The following is a 17000-nucleotide window of genomic DNA, read 5'->3' as shown; positions in this document are numbered from 1 at the left end:
GCATATGGTGTCTTTGTATTGGTCCTCTGTTTTCTGAGTGTGTTTCTTCGTTCTCTCTTTTTGTTTATTGTATTGTATTATATTGACAAAGTGTGAGTGCGTGTTCTATGTGTCTTTCCTCTTCCTGTCTGTCTTTATCTTCCGTGATGTTGTTGGCCTGTTAATAGAGTGTTCTGACGACTGAGTGATTGTGTGCTGTGGGATGTTCTGATGTCCAGAGGAGGTACTGGTCCATGTGAGTGGGTTTTCTGTAAACAGTGATTTTTTGACGCCATCTTCTTTGTGGTGGATGTTCAGATCGAGGAACGACATGGTCCGGTTGTGTTCTTCTTCGTGCGTGAATTTTATTTTTCCAGTGTTGTCCATAGTGTGGACATTGTGTGTGTCCGACTTTTATTTTTTTTCCAAGATGTCGTCCACGTATCTTTTCCACAGTGTGGGTTTACAGTGTGTGGATGCTGTGTAGATGGTTTTTGATTCCAGGTCCTCCATGAAAAAAAATGCTCATTGTTTATGATAGTGGATCTCCCATTGCGAAACGTTCTGTCTGTCTGTGTATGATTCCTTTAAACTGAAAATAAGTGGATTTAGCAACAAAATGTAAGAGTGTGGAAATATCTTCAACTGTCAGGTTTGTGTGTTTTTTGAGGGTTTCGGTCTTCCTTGAGTCGTTCCTGTACGATGTGTAATGTGACGTCATGAATATGTCATCTTTTTCTACTCTTATGCTGTTGAATTTTTGTGCCAGTTGTTTTTTGTTTTGTTGGTTTTTTTTGCAACATTGCAAAAACTCAAAACAACTTCTGTTGTACTGAGGAGGGGTTTGATGATTTCAATCAGTGCTTTGGGGAGGTTGTATTTTACTGATCTGATACTGTCAACTATTGGGCTGAGAGGGTGTATTTTTTGTGAATTTTGTTGTCCCGTATATCTGGGGGGTGATGTTGGCTGTGGGTATCAGGTGTTCATATGCGTCCCGTGTTTTTGTTACTTTGTAGTAAAGGTTTAGTAATGATGTCAGGGTCCTTTTCTTTTCTTCCGTGGGTTCTTTTTCAGTATTTCGTAGGTGTTCCTGTCCCCTAACCCTGGATTCCATCTGTTTTTCATATGTTTTTGTGTCCATGATGACTGTTGTTCTTCATTTATCGGCCGGCAGGATGGTAATGCTTTTGTCTCCTTTTAACGATTTAATTGCGTTTTGTTCTTCCTGTCTGATGTTGCTTGGTGGAAGTTTGGCTGATTTTAAAATTCCTGATATTGCATTTCGGAGTTCTGCATTTTGTCCCTGATCTTGACATTTATGGCATGCTAATTCTGTTGCTAGGATGTATTGTTCGTGTGGTATTTTGGAGGGTGTAATGGTGAAATGTAGCCCTCTTGCTAGCACCCTTTTTTTCTGTTTCGGTGAGGGTGTACCCATTTTTCATTGGTTTTGTAGTTTGTTTGTCTCTGCTTTTTCTTTCTATTAGTTTGTTTAATTTCTTGATGTGGCGTTGTTTGGTAATGGAAAATTCCTGTTTGTATATGTATTTTAAGTGTGCGTTTCTTTTTTTATTTGCATGTTGATTTTGTCTATTTTGTTGGCTGTTGTTCTAATCCATTCTATGATAAGAGACTTTTTGCTTTGTTGATGATGTTTTCTGCGTTTTATGGCTTTTTGTGTTGAGGCTTGCCGGTGTTACTTCCTCATCTTTGAAAGCGGAGTTTGAATCTCAGGTGATTTTTTTGGGGTGCCCACTTTTTTTCCAGTTTCTCCAGACGGCAGAATGTTTTGACACAATCAGTTCCAAAACTTCCACGTAATAGAATAATGAGGTTCATTATGTCTTATTTTAGATATATTTTAGGATTTTCTTATCTTCCAACTTAATATGAGGAGATGTGCATCAAGGTCATCAAACTTTTGGTCTAAGACATGAGGTTCACTTTCAGAAAATTCAGAGTGTATGATTTTTGTGGTTTCTACTGTTGTGACTACTGAAACTTTTTAAATTGTTTGTTTTCAAAGTTACATCTTTGAAAGGGACAATGCACAATCTCTTGATTTCCGAGATGGACCAAAAACTTTCTTTCATTACATACGTCTCTGAATTCACATAATTCACAGGGAAAAATGTGACCGTGCCGTAGCCGGGGGTGTATCGAAAGAACATCTTGGTTGGACCCCACAAATGCACAGAACTTGCACTGCATATATGACCTAAAATGAAAATTAGCACGAAACAACAATTAGTTGGTTAATGTTTTTAACCAGAACACACGAAAAAATCCAATTTTAAAGCTGATATTACAATGAGTGTACTCATCAGGAAAAGGAGCTCAGCACATCCATATTAGTCTAGAAATGTTAGTAAATGTAGCCCATTTTACATTGTTTTGCTCAGGATTAAAGAAGACAGTATTTTGTTTTGTTTTTTAAATTTTTTAATATATATATGTGTATATATATATATACATATATATAATAATATATAAAATATATATATATATATGAATCATTAATTTAATTCTCATCCTTTGCCTTGTTTTTCATTCATGAATTCATATTTCACATGATTGGTTGTGCCACAACCAAGCACTTGATTTCACAGAGCCAGGTAAAATACTCGTCTGTTTTACTTGGCTGCTAATTCAGAGTTATGATTGATTAAATGCGGTGACGCTTCATTTCTCTCGTCAGATTACACATACTGTATCTACTCTTTATTATGTCGATGAATGAAGTTAACCCAAAGATAGTATATTGAACCAAGAGTCACACCTCATTTTCAATATAAATTTAATACAACTTTTGACCACAAACAGCAAAGATAAAACATACAGTTTCGTGTGGGGATTTTTTTTTTCTCTACTCTTCGGGGGCTAGCTAACCGAGTTTTCGCACAGTGATGAGACACATATCTTTGTAATCAGCAGAGTCTCTGCTTTCAGGGGACACCTTGTTTGTGTGGTTTGGTTGAAGTGGTGAAATTAACAGAAGCACTGAAGTGGACATACGCGGTTTTCGTTTTTGTTACATGCCCATACATGCTTGGGGATTGAACTGTGTTTCGTTTGGGGGGCGATTCCAGGTTGGAGTAATCTGGGATGGTTTCTAATGCGTTTGGTTGACAGGGTTTTTTTCTTCAGCAGTGAGAACACAGCCCAGAATAATAATCTTTTCCTGTACCCACTGAGGTTTTGACAGACTTACCTTGTGTTCTTCTGCAGATAAGTGACGCAAGGAGAGTGAGTCAGAGCGACACTGTTCGTCTGTGGGTGCACAAACCCAAGTGTAATATAAAGCAAAAGGTTAGAGCATAGGTTAGAGTTTTGACTCTAACCTATGTGATAGAGCAGGGAGAAATGTTTCTGAAAACATTTTGTGTTTCAGCGTGTGTATTACAGGTTGCTCTGTGTTGTGTTTTAGTCTTCAAGATACAACTCTTAGGGCTTGTATTTAGCTCGGTGTGTAGAGCGCCTGTCCCATGTGTTGAGACGGTAGTCCTTGCTGCAGGCGCCCCTGGTTCGAATCCCCTACTCGGTTGCCTTTCCTAGATGTTCTTCTGTAATCCACTGTGATGCCTCTAAAGGCCAGAATTTTTTTTTTAAAAAGAAGATACAATGGTATAAACAGGAGATTCCAGAAGACTAGATAGCAGGCTGTTTTTTGAATCCGTGGCAGGAAATAATCAATATCTGTAAACTAAAAGACGCCTCCAGAATCATAAGGTGGTGTGCTTACGACTCAGACTTTACTCCCAAAAGAACGGATAATAGATTTAAGATTTGGGCTTCAAAGGGGTTGACAAATTATAATCCATTTCTCAGACAAAAATTCAGAAAGTTTTTGTCACACCAGTGTGTGGTGTTGTGATTAGTGCCATTTGGAAGTTGTTAGGTTAGAAAGTTCACGAAACAGGCCTTTTCGCAGAGTGTTGCTGAGGCCTGTTGGGATGAACGGGAACCTGTCCACATGCAAGATGGTTTGGCTTACAAAGGACAATTTGGTGACAAGTGAGTGTCACTTTAGGGCTTTTAGCCCTTCAAGTAAGTAATTTTACATAGTCTTCAGTGTTCTTATATCCGCCGGGTTGAAACAATCCGTTATTCTAAGTTTTGTGCTGTATGATTTGTCATTAATCAGGCAGTTTTAATGTCAAAAGTAACGTGAATGATATTTAACTAAGGAAGGAGTTAGAGTTTTTGGCTCGACCTATGTGATAGCATTTCGTGCACATATCTGTAGCTCTTCAGTGTCTGTTTTATTGGTTTAGTTTGATGTTGTGTATTAGGCACCACCTACTTCTGCTCAGGCATAGCACATAGCACTGGGTCCTTAGGCAGCCTTCACTTAAACACTGAGACACTTTCCAGGAGTTTTGTTGTACGTTCAATGTAGAACTAAAGATGAGGTGGTGAGTGTTGCTGAGGCGAACACGAAAATCTGTCCATATGGCAAAAACAGCCCTTATAGAAAGCGAAAAAAATCTGAAAAAGTTTTTTTTGCTTGACAACAATTCTCAAAATAATGCTCTTGGCTCTGAAAGACTAAAATTTGACTCAAAACTAGACAGAATATCTTTAAAATTAATCCATGTTCTCTATAAAAGCACTAATGTATAAGGATTTATTTTATTTAAATTCTAATTTAAGTTTTAACTTAACTTAAGAAAATTACACCTTAATGGGAATTTATAATGAGATGAAAGTAGTTAAAATAGTTTTGTTTAAAGAGCATGACAAATATCATTGATGTTGTCTCAAATCAACACATGTGATGATATTAACCAAACCCAACAAGCCTGTCTTTGGAGGTGGAGAAAACTACAACTACAGCAAGAAACCGAACCAACAGGTGAGAACTCTCGCCACTCCTCACAGAAAGGCACACAATTGGTGTGTGTGTGTCCCACACCCCCCCCATTGATGTGGGAGTTTCAAGTGCTGACCACCAAAGATGCATTTACCATCCCCAACCCAATCAACCAAAACCCACAAATAAACCCCCATAAAACTACATACATTCACATTCCACCATCCCACACCATATCCCATAATACCCCCATACCCTACCCAACATCACCCACCCCCACCCCAAAATAATTCTCCATTGACAAGTGTGCATTACGTCGGATCAACTTCTGCGTCCCCCCCGCCACACACCACTGTCCTAATATCAGGTGTGTGTGCCTGTGCTTTATTTTCTTGGACATGATGACAGAAAACAAAAGCAGTGTCTGTTAAATGGTAATAAAAAATATACAAACGAGAAGACATTACTTGCCACTGCTGTTAAATGCAGTGATTTTCCTTCTTGAGTTTGGACTTGTGAGCTTTGTATATTATCAATGTATATTAAATGATAGGTCTATGTAAATTAAGTATGGTTGTATTGTTTTGAGTGGCAGCAGCGTATTCTATTTGCTATGTATAGACATTACATGGCATATACAATAGAGATCCAACTTGGACACAAGCATATGAACATATAACATCTATAATCTTGTAGTTTTCACTCCATGTTTTAGTTATTACTCACAGGGATGTTAATATATTTCCCTTACACAATATTATCTGGGAGTGTGCTTGGGCTACACAGTCTCTTTAATAGGATGTTAATGGCACCCTGTTTAATGTCTTCGCTCTGCACACTGGACCATGACCGTAGTTTTTGTTGTTCTGCTGCCTTTGCTACATTGTGATTCAGGATGCAGTTGAGTCAAGGGCCATTTCATTTTGGCTGTGTTTGTTTTTGTTTTGTTTTTTATTTGTGGGCCATGCAGTTGTCATCCAGCATGCTTATTTGTATTAAGTTGTATGTTGTTTGTGGTATAGACTGGCATCTTAACATGATATGAAGCAGCAGGTTCTCTCAGATGGCCTGCAATGAAATAATAATTTCATTGTTGCACAAATGGTCTTACTCTTAAAATAAGGCAAACACTCTTGTTATTCCACTGAATTTCATCATTTATTTATTGTAAAACATTTTGATACTCTGGTTTCTGGTTCATTCTAAAAAACGAGTGTTTTGCTTAGAAATGATGACATAAACAATGCAGTGTGTCTATGTAATTATGTATTGTTTTGAGCTGCAGCAGCATAATACTGTTTAGTATGAGAGAAAGTAATTATTTTGGGAATTTCTATATGACAGCATTCATGTTACTAAACAAAGACTATCAAAAAGCATCCAAGCCTTTTAGATTCATGTGATCGATGTTCTCAAAAATTCATAAATTCGACTCACATGTTTTGCTCAAAGTTGAATGACTATTGGACCTCTGTCTTCACCTTTTCTATTGTTATATTATTATATTATTCACTTTTGAATTGAATTGAACTGTCCCCTCATGGGATGTTGTGTCAAGGTGTTGTGGAAAAATTGTTGTTGAGAAGTTAGTAATGATTCAGTCTCAGTGATCACTTTTGTTGGTTTGTTTGCAAATATTCTGCATGGACGGAGACACACACATACAGTAAAACTCATATATCAATAACTAAGGCAGTTAGAGTTTTGACTCTGACCTATGTGATAACGCAGGGAGAGTGGTTTCTGAAACATTTTGTGCCATATCTGTAGCTGTTTCAGTGTATGTTTTATTGGTTTAGTTTGTGTTGTGTTTTAGTTCTCAAGATACAAGGGCTGACAAGGTAATATTTTCCAAAACTAGGCACCACCTACTTCTGCTCAGACATAGCACATAGCGCTGGGTCTGAGAATAATAGTCTAATAGAAAGCTGAAATAGATTAAAATAGAAAGCGGATTTACAGCTGCTTTTGACATATTTTGTCATCAGGGCACAACAAGATAGGTAGCTAATAACTTGCTTCGCCTCCTCACCAACCTTTGTCCATGCTCCTTACTGGTTCCTACCACTTCATTTGATCTATGAGTGTTGATATGGCAAAAGGCTACATATCATTGTTATGCATCAACTTTAAATTGTATGTTAATATTGCTCTTGTAAACATTGACAATGCACATGTGAAACAAAAATGTTAACAATACCTCACACTTAGTTGCGTGAGCTCTTGCATACATCACACTGAGGAACGGTTTCATTTTTGACAGCCCCTAGAGGGCCGGAAGGACACGGGCAGCTTTGCTGAGGTAGGGCCAAAATTTGCAAGCTACATTGATGGCAAAGGACTGAGGTTTGCCGACATGCAGTGACTTCCATCACCTCTTCATCCAATTGCAAAGCCTTCTTGGATCTCTCCCTTGCTGCTGTCCACTGGGAGTTCCTACACTTCCCTTTCCCTGTGCCTGTGACATAGACCACAAATGTAAATTCACTGTCTTTTGCTACAAAGACAAAAAAGCAGAGGCTGAGGAAGAAAGCAAAATAGACAGATCCATTAATCACATAAGAATATAAATTAATTAATTAGCAAAAACACTGAAAAAAGAGCACCCTCCACTTTGGCTAAAGCAATACAAATTTCCATCAACAGAAACAGGCAACATTTCAGACTAGCAGGTTGGACAGGGGAATTCAAGACTGCAGAGTTGGGTTGATATGTCCACACTACCAGGTAAAGAGAATTGTACATTTTTGGATGTTGTCTGCTGATATACAGCTTTTTAATATGATGAAGAACAAATATACTTACTCTTCCTCCACGCTTGTGCAGTGCTCCATTAACGTTACAAATACCTTTCTGGAAGACGGGAGAAATTATATTCAGTTCCTGAAAGGAGCTCAGAAGGTCCAGTGTGTACAAAGCAGACACATTAAGAGTCCACTGCCTCTGGCATGTTCCACACAAATATGGTGGATAATGCAAGTCATAACACCCTTGGAACATAATCCAAATAAACAACATCATGAATACTTAACAATTCAATTCAGTTCAATTCAATTTTATTTATATAGTGCCTATAACAATACAAATTGTCTCAAGATGCTTTTCAAAAAAAAATTTTAAAAATCCATAGCAAGCCTGAAGGCAACGGTGACAAGGAAAAACTGTTGCAGTTTGAGAGTATAAGAGGTTGGTGAATTGTAATCTGGGGTTGTGCTTGTTTTCTTCTATTAGTGAAGAATAATATGCTGCTCTAATCTTACAGAGATTTTTTTTTCATAAGTTATTAAACTATCTTTCCAGGCTATGTGAGAACTAGTGGAATGCCAAATTCTTCCCATCTTTCGAACTCCCTGCTTTGAACTACATGACTGTGAATTTTACCATGGAGCTACCCTCCTCCGATTTATCACCTTTTTCAAAGGAGCAATTCGATTTAAAGTTGTACTGAGTGATGCTGTCGTACTATCAACAAAATAATCTTTTTGTGTTGGAGTTAGATTGTGGTTGCTGGCATCCACATCTCTGACATAAGGCACTGAGGTAAATACTGAAGGAATTAATTCCTTATATCTAGTTACAAAATGTCTTTCTAATTTCAGTGTTGTCCCATATTGTGAATTCAAATGTAACAAGGAAATTATCAGACAAAGGAGAGTTATGAGAATATATTGTCAGACCTTCAGTTTCTATGCCGTAAGTTAGAACAAGATCTGAGGTGTGATTGAAACAGTGACTTGATCCATTTACATTCTGTGAAAAGCCAATTGAATCTAATAATGACATATATGAAGAGCTAAGACTGTCACTGCTAACATCAGTATGGATGTTAAAGTCATCTACTATGATGACTTTATCTGTTCTAAGCACTAAATCACGTAGAAACTCATAGTTGCTATGACATGGGTGGCGTGGACTCATTTAAACTGACATATTCATCATCCTGCAGCCACGTTTCAGTCAAACTGAATAGATCAATCTGATGAGTAGTTGAAAGCAGGCAGTTCGAAATATGGTAGGAATTTGGCATTCCACTAAATCTGAAGAAGCTCACATAGCCTGGGAAGATAGTTTATTAACTTATATATATATATATTTATATATATATATATATATATATATATATATATATATATATATATACATACAAAAAAAAGAAAAAAAAACTCTCTGTAAGAGTAGCACAGCATTGTAAGGGTCTCTTGTCTGGAGTGCTGAATATCTGAGCTAAGCTACACCTGCTGTCGTGGTTTCATTAACCAGCCCAGTCTTCATGGCCTGGAGTGCTGTGTATCAGACATGTGGAGCTCCATAAACTACATGTGCCTCAGTCTTCATGGCCTCCTCTGCTTCTGAATATCAATATTTTCTACCAGCTCAAAAGAAATGAGCCCCCCATGGAATCATTTTTTCATGGTTTTTATGAATACCAACTGAATGACAGCAGGCTTGTTGCCATAGATAGATAGATAGATAGATAGATAGATAGATAGATAGATAGATAGATAGATAGATAGATAGATAGATAGATAGATAGATAGATAGATAAACAAGAAGCCCATGTGGAAGTACACACCGTCGTCCACAAGAGCTAGTGTTGCTAGCCCATGAAGCTTCTTGACGCTGATGGTGCCGCTGTCCATTCACAGAATGCTACATGGAAGAAGAAAACAAAATAAGTTTAAGTTGCATTGATGGGACGCTGTGTTCAATTGTGATATAAAGTGACCAAACACAACGTTAAGAGATCTCCCAACAATGAGACCCAACACAACCACTGAAGGTAACTCTAGCTAGCTAATATTAGCTAAAGGTAGGTACTGATATTACTAATATCTGACAATAGTTCAGTCAGGATCCACTCTGTTAAAACTAAACTTTATTTGCACATTATCTTTGGTGGTATGTTTCTGTTCCACACCGTTTAGATCCACTTAAGGGACCACTCCTGTTGTGTTTTCATGTATGGGAAGAACACGACTCCCTCAGTCAAACTCCTGGGGTAACTAGTGTCTGACTTACATTTACAATAGGCACATTACAACACCAGGACATTTACATAGTAACGGTCACTGAGATGTATGATTGGACAATGACCGTTTGGGGGCGGGGTTTCAGATCATCGAATGAAGCTCTCCAAAGGGAATCAAATCCCCACAGACCTCCATATTAAAAGCCCAATTTTACAGCGATATTAAACATGTTGATAATAGTAATGCATTGGTTTCATATTGCGCTTTTCTATTTTTAGATGCTTACAATTGTTTGCATCATTCATTGGCTCACACAGTCACACCCTGGTGGGGGGTAAACTACCTCAGTAGTCACAGTTGGCCTGGGGCAGGCTGAGGGAACCGTGGCTGCTAATGTGCACCTACAGCCTCTCAGACCACCACCAACATCACTCACTATTAACCATTGACCAGGGAGCACACACCTGGAGGAAAGGGGGGTTAAGTGCCCTTGTCGAAGGACACAACAGACAGACTAGGGATAGGGCGGAATCGAACCACCAACCTTTCATTATTGGACGACGCTCTACCTAAACCTGGGCTGTGGGTTTACTGCTCTCTTCCTGACACAAACACTGTTTTGACATCTGTTCATCTGTTGCTTTTTGTTCAGGCTGCTCACATCATTTCTCATTGTGGGGATCTTTCTTCTCACAGGCGCAGTTGTAGGAGGCTGAATGATCGACTTTAACTTCTTTATCTCCAACTCCCCAACTGTTCTGTTTATACACAGCTGAGAAATCATCTCTCTGAGGATGATTGTATCTTTTATCAATGTAACCGTTGCTTTTATCAATATCAAGAATCAGTTTAAATGTTTCTGTTTCTTTCTTCTGGCACCAGAATATATAATTATTTACATCACATTGTTCCAATTCCTCCACATGTGAAGGAGACTGTTTGACCAACTCTCCTGGTCAATGTTAACTGGTCCTGGGTCAGCTCTGCTGCCATGGCAACCAGGGCTGGTAGAGACACAGACAGATAGATGAAGGTTAGTGAGACAGTGTTTGTTAAAGGTGGAGTTTGTTGGAAACACTCACCTGAACACAGACAGCACAGAGCAGCAGCTGGGAGGAAAAGCATTTTGTGTGGTGGTGTATCCTCTGGTGAACCTGGGGAGAAGTGGAGCTCTGATGCAGCTGAGGCCCAACAAGGACGAGCTGTGACATGAGACGAGGCCACGTGGTTTCTAGCAGGTCCTCAAAGCTCCCATCAGCCCTGCAGCCCACAGATGAGAGTGAGAAAAACTCATGAAAGCATAATAATACACAAATTAGTTGATTTATTTATGACCTAATTTCATTTAAATGTAGGTCAACCCAAGCATTAATATCCTTCACACAGCAGGTTTACTGAGTGATATCTAATATTCCTCTGCGGCTTTATTATCTCTCAGGACATACAGGAGGTTTGACAAAAGAAAGCAGAAGATTAAATGTTTGACTTCAACTCCTAAAAGTAAAATCAAAGCTCAGTGACTCTGAGAGATTCTGGTCAGTTAGAAGAATTTCCTGCTCTGACATGTTTGATGAACACAGACCTGATCAGCTCTGAAATGAAGCAAAGAGAAGCAGCGCCATCCTGTGGTAGAAACTGAATAGCTGTGCCCTCTGACATTTTCTTTCATTTTTAGAGAAACAATGAAAACCATTAACAATAAGATCATGAATTAGGAGAAGCAGTGCAAGCTATCATCCTTTTTGAGTAAAATCAGCCAGCTTCTGATTTTTTCTCCATTGACCAAGTGTCTGTTAAAATAGTCATGTTGACACCTTCTTTCCGTCCTTTTGTTTAGTGAATGTTAAGGTGTTTTCAGTTTGAGATGGACCTCTGTGAAACAATCCTGTTCGTACCTCATCGTAAGAGGAGATGGCCAGTCAGGGTCTATTCGTGCAGCCTTTATTCCTGATGCTGCATCACGGGTTCTTCTGAGGTGGAGGCGACAGGAGGATCGCTTGATGCTGATGAAGTGGCGGTGACTGTAGATGGCCCAGGATTTGCAGGAGCAGGGTTTAACAGCGTATCTGAAGAGAGAACAGGAGTCAGTGACATCGTTGGGTGTTAGAGTCTAATAGTAAAAGTTAATTCTAGGAATTACTTCACTATGCTGTGCATGTATAATATACAAGGCAATTTTGTTCTGATATGCTAATTAGATTAGATTCAATCTTATTATCATTACAGTGAAATGCTAATTAGCAGAATGCAAAGAAGCAGTAAACTGCAGTAAAATATAGCACGTGGAAATGCTGAGTTATGAAGAATTAACAAACATGATGTGCACTTTAACATGGATGTACAAGGGCTTTGTTATTATTTAATAGCTTTGCAATGCAGTACCATTAATGTGGGTTTAATTAGTGTTAGTATAAAAATAACAACATAAATATCAGTTGCACTTTTTTTATTCTTCATCCCATCAGCGCCCCCTGGATGGATGTGCCTTTAGTATTTGCCCATACTGCCTATGCCACGGGCCAGGCCTGAGCTGGAATGTGGAGTAGAAATACATCTGTAACACAGCTTGATTCTTTTCTTCTCTTGTCTTCCATGAATCATCATGTTCATCCTGCTGACACTCCAGATGGACCCAATTCTTCGACCGGTAACTAGTGCAATAAAGTATCAGTCTGTATAGAAAGCAGTTGGAAATGGCTCCCAAAATTAAAATACTGCTGAAGTTTTGATCGATCAGGATCAAAATCGCATCATGTCACAATCAGACATCAGGAACAGTGACTACAAAACACACAGAAAACACTACCAGGTCTCTGCAGCTTTAAAAGCCTCAATGAACTCTATCAGATCAGTACACTGTAAATAAGAAAGATCACCCAAGCATCCTGAGAGATTGTTCAAAACTTCAGAGTTTGTCAGATTTCCTTGGGTCAAGGCCACTGACAAACCAGTTCCTCACTTCAGCACTGGACACTCCTATGAACCCTCTCTACTGACAGACTCACACAAGGAGAGGTAACTTCAGCACTGGACAGCTCCTGTGAATTCATCATATAGATAAAAAGCAAGAGGCCCCTCACAAATGAACCCACTGTCAAAGACTGAGACCATCACCCAGTACTGCAGCTTCAAGTAAAGGACATAAGCTAGCATCACCTTTATTCACCAATCAACTGTCACAAGACAAAGACAGCTGATGAAACTGAGAAACCATCTTTAATCTAGTGACATCCTCTTCCTCATCCACTGAGGAACACAAGTGACCAACACCAGGATCAGAAAAAAGCAGTCACTCAAATCAAATTCTTCCTTGTTCCAGTTTACACGTAGATCGAATAACAGCACAATTTGCTGGAACTGCTGGAAATCTTGGGCAAGTTCATCTTGAGACTGTCTAATAGAATAGAACAGACTTTAGTACAGGGACATTTGAAGTCCAGAGCAAGGTTCTCCTCGTCAGCATTTTAAAATAAATGAAATGAAATAAAATAAAAATGAAATTAAATCCTTTCACGCCCTGATGCCCCAAATCAAACTTTATTAATGTTTTTCTTTTTCCAAAAAAAAAAAAGAAACAAGATCAAAATCAAAAAGAAGAAGAAATAAACAATCATCAACAATGTAAGGAAAAAAAAAGGAACGAGGCAACATAGAGGAGACATAAAATGAACGCGACAAGGAGCAAAGGGAAAGGCAGGGCTACATGTACACAAGAGGGCTGAGGGCTGACAAGACACAGGTGAAACAGATCAGGGCAATGACAGCAGGTGAACCCAATGAACAATCAAGGGACACACAAGGAAGCACAAGACAGGAAATCCAGAACTTAACAAAATAAAACAGGAAACACAAAACATGATTCACAAAATAAAAGTCAGACATAAACCATGACAGACCATAGGGTCTCTGCCGTAAAGATCACCCCAAGATAACAGAACCAGGATGAGGGACCCAACAGACGGCAGCCCCACAGGCTGACAGGAACAGGCTCCTAGAACTAAAAGACTAAAACAGTAAGATGTGGTAATAAACTAAAATAAACTGATAAAAATAAAAGTCCCTTACCCAGTAAGAATAGGTTATAAATATAAAAAAAGTCCTGTAAAACACAGTGACATGAATAAAAAAACAACATGTGATAAAACGGAATCAGGATGAAATAAAATCATCAAATCAGATAAAACAAAGTTAGTAGGAATTCAAATCATGTACAAGAAGAAGAATTAAAAAGATTCTAGAGTCTTGAGCCTCTTTTTTAAAGTATCAACAGTCTCTGAGGCCCTGAGCTTCTCCAGCTGTTCCACAGTCGGGGCCATAATAACTGAATGCTGCCTCCCTGTGTGTCTTAGATAGAACTTGTGGTTGGTTAAAAGGCCGGTACCAGAGGACTTCAGGGTTCATGAGGGTCGATATTGTAAAAGTAGGTCAGACAAATGAGAAGGTCCATTAAGACCATTAAGACATTTAAAAACTACTAAAAGAAACTTAAAATTATCCTGCTGAAGCGCATGGGGAGCCAATGCAAATACTTTATAAACGAGTCCTCTGTAGGTCTGGGTGAGGGGCTGACATTTGAGTCTGCCTTCGTCACTGTTGCTCTGGTGTTTGTGGCTCAGCTCAGTTCTTCTGACACCTGAAGACGAGGAACGTGTGACTGTCTGTCTGATCCACTTCAGTCCCCTGGATATTGAGAGGATGCAGAGGGGGCTTTCCTCTGGAAGTCCAGAATGAGTTATTTTGTTTTTTACTATGTTGAGAACAAGATTGTTGTCCTCTCCATAGGTGGTGATGTTATTTATTTGTTCCTGTATGAAGTCTCATCCCAGGATGGTTGTGTCTTCTGTGTATTTGATGGTGACATTGTTTTTGCTCATGGAGACACAGTCAGAGACAGTGTAAGAGCGTAGAGTCCTGGAGCTGAGGCAGCAGCTCTGTGCGTCTGGATGCCTTTGTACCTTCAGTGACTCTCCACAGGATGGCGCTGCTTCTCTTTGCTTATTCATTTCAAAATGATCAGAGCTGATCAAGTCTCTAATTGTCAAACATGTCAAAATATTTGATCTTTTTCTTTAACTTGTCAAATTCCTCCTGTATGTTCTGAGAGATATTAAAGCTGTAAGTAATATTAGACAATAAACCTAATCTGAGAAGGATTTTTAAGGGTTTCATCTCTTTAAATGTCAAATATACAAATAAAATCATAAAAACAGATATATTATTATAGTTTCATGAATTTTCAGTGATTAGTTCATGATTTGTAGTTTTGTATTTTCATCTCATCTCTTCAACAACAGAGAACAGTCTGTGTTACTAAATTCACCACCAACCTGAATGTGTTTGTGGGAACATGAATGTTTTTTAGTCTTTCTGCATCATGTGACCCAGATGTTTTTTATCTGCTGACAGATTCAAATCAAGACCATGAAAGGGCACAGCAGCTTGATCTGAGCTGTCAATCATCAGCAGCCGTCTCATCTATGGGCTGCAGGGCTGATGGGAGCTTTGAGGACCTGCTAGAAACCACGTGGCCTCGTCTCATGTCACAGCTCGTGCTTGTTGGGCCTCAGCTGCTTCAAGATCCACTTCTCCCCAGGTTTTACCAGAGGATACACCACCACAAAAAAAATGCTTTTCCTCCCAGCTGCTGCTCTGTGCTGTCTGTGTTCAGTGAGTGTTTCCAACAAACTCCACCTTTAACAAACACTCACTCACTAACCTTTATCTATCTGTCTGTGTCTCTACAGCCCCGGTTGCCATGGCAGCAGATCTGACCCAGGACCAGTTAACATGGACCAGGAGAGTTTGGTCAAACAGTCTCCTTCAGATGTGAAGGAATTGAACAGTGTTATAATAATTATTTACGCTGGTTCCAGAAGAAAGAAACATTCAGCCTGATTACTGTTATTTATGAGGATAGTTTGGGGAATTATTTCCAGGTTCCAAAACATCCTCAGAAAGATGATTTCTCAGCTGTGTATAAACAGAACATTTTGGGAGTTGGAGATAAAGAAAGTTAAAGTTGATCATTCAGCCTCCTACTACTGCTCCTGTTAGAGACGTGATACCCACAGTGAGAAATGATGCGAGCAGCCTGAACAAAAACCCAAAGATGAACAGATGTCAAACAGTGTTTGTGACAGGAAGAGAGCAGTAAACCACAGCCCAGGTTCACATATTTCACCTCCATCTCAGACAGAGTCACAAACATACTGAGCTGAGGGAGATTCTTCTTTCCTGCTTTCACTATTTATTTGACATCAGATTTATTCATGTTGTTAGCAGATATTTCAACAGTTCGAAAAAAGATGAAAACAACACAGAGAAGAAGAAAGAGCAAAAATACAAAGTCAATCAAAATAATTCAATGAAAGAGCAAAAGAACACAAAGATATTTTCATAGACTTTTAAAAGTCAAAGTTGAATAGAATGAATGATTTCAGACAAATGTTCCAGATGTAGATGAAGCTCCTCTGCTTCATCTACATCTGGATGTAATGTGTTACTATAATCTGACCAATTATTTCCAGTTTTCTAACGTGTTACTTTTTCCAAGCACTTATCAGATTACAGTTATTTTATTATAAGGTACTGTCCGTTACTATTCTTCCATTTTATATTTTACCTTTCTTTTATCCACGTCACATATGTGACAACTCTCCTTTTCCGCATGTGAAGCTCACTAATACCACAGTAACAACACATGTAAACAAAACAGAGGGGGAGAGAGATGCAAGTTTTGAGTGAAATAAAGTGGAGTAGAGGGTGCAGCTTAGAGGCACGGGTCAGAGGCTTAACCTCTCGATTTAGCTCCAAGGCTCCGGACAAAAATAAAAAACTTAAAAAATCTCTGAGTCTAGTTTTGTGAGCACAATCAGGAATTGGGGGAGTGGAGGAAGTTTGTGGTATTATGAGAATGAAAATGTTTAACAAGAAAAAGATATGTTGCATGTAAAATATATACAAAGAAACAATAAAGTGGAAATTGTGAATTTGGACATAGATCCAGTCTCCCTGCCCACCATCCAGTGACAATGAGGTCACAGAAAATGAAAGAATGTTTCCAATAAAATGATCTTTAGTGGTTGTTATGGTCAGTAGTGATTAAGACAGGAAGAAGGTTCTGGGTTTGTATACCATAGGCTGACTGGAGCATTTGTGTGTATTTGTATGGACAGTTATGTTTAAAACAATCTATAAGTGTCTGATAAGAAATGAAATCAAAAAAGGAAAAGTTA

At 38.8% G+C, this 17000-nt stretch overlaps 1 long non-coding RNA gene across 3 annotated transcripts in view; it reads left to right on the top strand.

Moving 5' to 3' along the window:
* Window positions 1–17000, top strand: part of LOC125010850 — a 171804-nt gene that overhangs the window by 62257 nt on the left and 92547 nt on the right. The gene's annotated exons all lie outside the window — the stretch shown is intronic.

The sequence above is a fragment of the Mugil cephalus genome, chromosome 7, assembly GCF_022458985.1.
Source record: "Mugil cephalus isolate CIBA_MC_2020 chromosome 7, CIBA_Mcephalus_1.1, whole genome shotgun sequence".
In the NCBI taxonomy this organism is placed as follows: domain Eukaryota; kingdom Metazoa; phylum Chordata; class Actinopteri; order Mugiliformes; family Mugilidae; genus Mugil; species Mugil cephalus.
The sequence above is the reverse complement of the archived record's forward strand: the minus strand, read 5'-3'. Positions and strand labels throughout refer to the sequence as shown.